The sequence below is a fragment of the Topomyia yanbarensis genome, chromosome 2, assembly GCF_030247195.1.
Source record: "Topomyia yanbarensis strain Yona2022 chromosome 2, ASM3024719v1, whole genome shotgun sequence".
In the NCBI taxonomy this organism is placed as follows: Eukaryota; Metazoa; Arthropoda; class Insecta; order Diptera; family Culicidae; genus Topomyia; species Topomyia yanbarensis.
Window position 1 is genome coordinate 51,907,713 of NC_080671.1, and position 6,215 is coordinate 51,913,927.

Genomic DNA, 6,215 nt, shown 5'->3' on the forward strand with positions numbered 1-6,215 from the left:
CTGAAAACTTGAATTGAGTTTTTATCTAAACCACATTTTTTGCGGTGGCCGAAAATCTCAAACTCAAACAAATGAATTTTTATCGTTCTTGAATTTTGTGTGTTAACTTTCTAAATCCCATTAACCTGCAGTGGTATTATGACAAAAAAAGTTTTTTGCATGCGGTCCTACCCCATGCAAACCACTTAATGTCGGGATGTAGTAGGTGTTAGCTCTACTGATTTTCCAACGACCCATTTCAGAATGACAGAGACCTAGCGGTACATTTCTAGGCCATTTTCCCATCGGCAAGCCCCGCTCAGATTTAATACGTGTACCACAATTGTACCAGTATTATAATCAAACTTTCCATTTCTTACAACAAATGCATGTTCAAGGAATTGACGCAAATTTAGTGTTTAATTAGGTTAAGGTAAAGATAAAATAAAACGAGCTCACCGGTAAATGTTTCGGGGCTTATTATGCCGCTTAACTTGATTCCAGTTACATCTATCGGGAAAACAATGTTATTGATAGCCACTCGTCTTTCTGAATCGGCATACTGGACGATTAACACTGCAATTTCTACGTGAGCAATAGTTTCTTGAGCAGATCTGTTTATCTCGTAGATCCACATCGTCAGCGGTCGGCCTATTGAGAATATCGTCGTCGTCTCTACCGCCAAATAGAGGTAACTAGTGCTGTGGGATCGGAATTAGGTCCACCGGAACTAGAGGTTCTTGCGCCAGCGCGTTTTATCTTCGTTTTTTTTTCATTTTCATCCATTTTCAAGCCGAATGGCTGATCATTTAACTAGATTGTGTATTTATTTCACTGAAGGCAGCCTCTTTCTGCATTGGGAGCGTTGCTAGTGATTATCCTATCCTCTCATGTCTACTAATCTCCAGCATTTCACTTCGGATTAGTTGCCATCGATCGAAACCAGACATATTTCAGTATATTCCGTTGATCACAAACGTTTTAATCATCACAACCACAATTTTTAATCAATTTCAGATTTCAATTTTAGTCAATAAAATGCAGCGCGAAAAATTTTGACGTCTTTTTCTATCAACCGTTCTGAAATTTTCACAGGTGTATCTTCGTCGCGAGCGGTTGACTCTCGTAGAGCTCCCTTCGAGTAGATTAATTTTCATCATTTTCGGCACAGTTTATTGCCTCCCGGTTATCGAAAATGTGCAATTTAACGATTATACAAAGTGAAGTGGCTTATAAACGCATTTTTCGGCATATTTTCGACTGACGCGAGGTGTGACAGTTTGTGAAAATCGAATTCTGGCAAATTAAAAAAAATCTTCGCATTACGGGCCGTCGATTCCCGACGCAAAGACAATAAAAGTGCACAGAAAACATTCCAAAAATAGTGAAAAATTGTTCTTCAGAGAAAAAAATTCGATCCGAAAAGTGAAAAAATACGGCAATAAGAAAAATTGGCATATTCAAATAAATGGCGTTTCACTGGGCTAGCAACTACCAGGTGTCGCCCTAAAATTCTTGGCCCGAAAAATAGGTGGCAAACCAGCCGGCCGGTGCTCAGCTATTTTCGTCCGCGTCCCCTGTCACCTATTTTTATTGGGTGTTTTATCGGCGGTGCTATCATTGAAAATGAGCCGTCTTGGATATTCAACTGTTTTTTTTTTTGCTTTCTTTATTGCAAATGAGTAGAGGTTTTGATTCTTTTATATTCGGGATTGCAGATATTTTGTCGCATGTAAATTTTGGGTGCTTGTTGGTGTGATGGCACTGTAAGGGAACACGTATCCGCCGGTCGGCCAACTTTTCTTTAGACTGAGTTATGTCAGCACGAAGAATAAGTATTTTGCTGTCATGTTCATTGGTTAGCTTTCAATTCTATCTCATGCCTCCACGCGAGTCTAAGTCTATTGATAACATTTGGTCCTTAGACCGACGACGACTGGGTGCTATCAGCCTTCTGTCGATAGTAGCAGAATGAGAGGATGCGAACAGATCTAGCCGAGAAAACAATACCGTAAAAATGAACAGTTGTTCGGAAATCAGCTCCAATAAGACTTTAATTTGACTAGTATCGATCATCGCGGATCAATACGTACTGAAAATTCGCTGCGTCTGTTTTAATGAATCTAATTTCAAGTTCCGTTATTGGTAACAAACCCGCGCATCAGGTTAACGATTCTCTGTATTTCCTTTTAATGTTAGTATACGTGTATTTCACAAACAATCAGATATGGAAAATAGAAAATACTTTCGTTGATTTATAACATCTCGAGCTATCATAACTCTTTGCCTGTATAACGTGTTATCACTCGGTAGTTTGCACCCCAAAAAATATATCGTAGAGAAGGATTAGCTTTTCTAAGCAACACTCCCACGATCGGCTGTGTGGAGTTGAAATTGCTTTTGTTTAGAAAACATAGGATACTCTCGGTAACCGGCTACTCAGAGTTTAAAAAGAACCAAAAACTAAATAAGTTCTTCTTTTTCGAGCGATCGTGTTCTCGAAAACCAACTAAACTACTACCAAATGAACTATGCTTTACAGGTCGCATCGCTTGCTTGGAGCGAATACTAGACCCTATTCCCTTCCAAACCACCAACTCCGCGACACCTATGGAAGAGCCTGATAAATCGTCGTCCTTCCGTTAAGTAGGTGGAGCATCAACACTTCCCGTCTACCTAGTCCCGTGAACGATGGAGATGAGGGTGGCATGCTGTTGAGGTCTTAATATGGGTCGGATTGGTATGAATTTATACTTACCACTTCCTAAGCAACACTTATTAGATAATCAGCAGTCAAACATGATGAAGTCAGTGTGTATTCGCCAAAATTATCGTCACAACGCAACAACGGAAATAACTCAGCATTTCTGTTTTCACACTACTTAATAAAGTTTAATATTGATGAAAGCCCCTCTTGCACTTACTACGAAATCATTATACATGTGCCATTCCAACTATCTACAAGAAAAGTATTCGACACAAGAAAAAAATAAAGACACACGCAAATACTTTCTGTATAAGATTCCGCATTTTATTCAAACGATCGCCTGGTAAAATCAGCACCGACACGATAGAAACCACGAACAAATTCGTCGCGTGATTGAATATTATTAACAAATATAAGCAGTGCTCCTTATAGCTGGCTATCCGGAGTTCAAGTTGCTTTTTTGCTAATCGTATTAATACAACAAATGATAAATTTCCCAAATTTTCGGCAGCCGGCTGCCCAGAGCAATTATTACATGATAACGCTATTGGCACACTTACTAACAACTCTCCCCTTCCCGTGATACATGTGGAGATGCAGAGGATTCCTCGGTCTCTAGTAGAAGCATGTATCGGACTAATATTCCTTCCTTTCCCAGAAAATCTGCATTCGGACGTGGTCGGCGTCTGTATTGATCAGCATGGAGGGATCAATATAGATTGCACAATGTAGCTCATCATGTTATTCCCAAGCCTGTTGTGACAATGGACATTTTGCAACCTTATTTGGTTCTGATCAATAACGAAGTAGTAACTACGGGCGATCTCTTATGCTTATGCAACCGTTCTGAAATTTTCACAGTGTATTCGAAATTGCTTTCTCCAGCGACGTACGTGGGATTTCATTTTTATATAGCATATTTATTTTAAATAACCAATTTTGTATCGATTTTATGAAATTTTCAGCGCTTTCTATTAAAAAGAGTACTATTTTGCGGAAAATTAAAATATCGTCGCTTTCCGAATGACAAATCGATCGAAGTAAGCAATGCCTGAGTGTGGACGGAAATTTTTTTCTCGCGTCATTTATCGGTGTTCGAAAAAATCATAAAAATATTTTACATAAATGTTAGTCTTTCTAAAATGTGTATATAAAAAACTGTGTATCGCAGAATTGAAAAACGATTCTTGGTACTGCAAATTCTGACTTTTTATAGTGAAGAAATGAACCGTTCAAAACTGTGAAGTATCTTGTTCGTGCGTGCAAAATATGTTTAGTGAAAACATCAGCATCGGTGTCAATTTGTCACTCATTTGCAGTCAAATTCGTCACCCGGGTCCCTATCGATGCCTTCTTCATCAACTGCATCTAAGAGTCCAGGCCTCGGAAAAAATTGAAAGTTTGACCGATTTCTATACATTTCTTTTATAAGAAATGTAAAACTAACAAAATTCCGATCTTACATAAAAATTTAACAGATTGAAAATCAACTTGAAATCTTGGAAGATTTATAGCATTGAAGAAAACCATTTTTGTTTTGAAAATCGCCTGTATCTATCCAAACATAGGAGATAGAAACTTGGTTGCTTCTACAAAACTATGCATATTCAAAAAAGTTCTAAAAAACTCTAGAGCATTCACGAGAAATTACACATAAAATTTAATCGATTTTTGAAGGACCACCCTACCTTAAATATAGAAAAACTCGCAACACATGAACCATCAAAGCTATATAATTTATTCGGTAAAGTTACTTCAATTTGATTGTTTTTCAATTCTTTGAAACATTGTGTAGTTTAATTTGTAAATGTGATATGTAAACAGTTGATACTTTGAACACCTTAACCACAAGGACCACCCTATTTAACTAATATGAAAAAAATGCAAAAAAGTACAATGAAAGTTCACCTAAGACACTGTATATTAAAAAAAACTAACGGTTCGGCGCAAACGATTTACTGCTTTGGTGCTGTTTTTAAACAATATAAAGTGATGGTCTTATTTCTTGGCTCAAGTATAATACATAATAGCAAGGAACCTTATTTAATATTTAAGGTACACTTCAAACATAGTCACATTATTCAATAACCGCAACGTGCCGCTACAATAAGTCGCATACTAATCTACAAGAGGCTATTAATTACCGTTTCGTGAACCGCTTGCCGCACCGAAATGAGAGTCGATAATGTTTTCCGGATAATTTGGATGCATAATCCTGGCCGAATACGAAACATTGCGGAACTAGGGGTTACTGAATGAAAGCTAAATTGCCGACTCATGCCGCCTTCTAGCAACCATCTCCGATGCTTCCTCGGATCCTACGATTGCCGAAGAGGTTTCTAACGTTTGGACTTTTGCCGACCCTAGTGAATCCCTATCTTCAGATCTCGAAGGAAGTGATCGCCGGCGTTAATTGAATTAAAGTCTCGCCTGCTCCCAAAGGCAATTCGGGATGGAGTTAGCGGTTGAGTAGTGCGTGCGTGTATGTGTGTGTGTGTGTGTGGGTAAACGCAAGGGAAACAGCAATTTACTTTTAAATCCTGATCAAGTCTCGGCAATTAATGGCATTGTGTGTACACACGCAGCAGAGAAATCGCTCGCTAACCTCTAATTATATAGCTTATCTTTGAATCTTTAGATGCACCGAAAGAGTCTCGGATGCGTCGAAAGTGGTGTGTTGGATCCCATGTACCTGTTTGCTATAAGTTGACCGTACGCTAAGCAAGCAAAGCCTCGATACAATATCCCGTGACGCAATTTGACTGCCTGTTCCAAAAACTTTTCGATCGATTTTTCGCATACTTACAATTGCAGGGCCACCATAAGAATTCTATTAACAGCAAGGTTCTGATTGGGATTCAAACATTGTTACAATGCCAAATCGATTGTCATTCGTTTTACAATAACCGTGCACCTGAAGCATGCCTGTATTGCTATATATGTAATGCATAAAGCTACAATTTACATTTGGAGTATTATAATAATGTAAAACACTAATTAAAGAGATACTAACCTTATTTAATAATAAATATACGTGCATAGATCAGAGGCCACCAATCTGTGAGCATGTGGGAACCTGTGCCAGCTATATTTGCAAATATGATTGTGACTATTGTGTCCGATAGGGTAACTTTCCATGAAATTCTAATGTTCCTTTGCAAGCTGAAAATGAATGCTTAGTGGCATTTTCGAACAGCATCAGACATAGCTTTTATGGGAATAAAATTGATGCGCTAAGAGGGGCTAGAGAAAGAGGATTCTGGATTTGTTCGCCTCTTAACAGGTCGACAAGGGACCCTCAATACTAAAATGCGTATAACTATGATATTTTGCTCCGCTTTGGACACTTTTGTATGTTTTGATTCAGGAACTCTTTGGAACTTTTTGCTACTAGAATATTTCTTGCAAAACCATGTCTTTGTAAAATTGAGGCAATAATAGAGAAACAAACAGCTATATTCCAGTTTTTCCCAAATTTTCTACGACTTGCTGTCAGGCTGCTATCGGCAATTGCTTCTCGGTTTGTTTT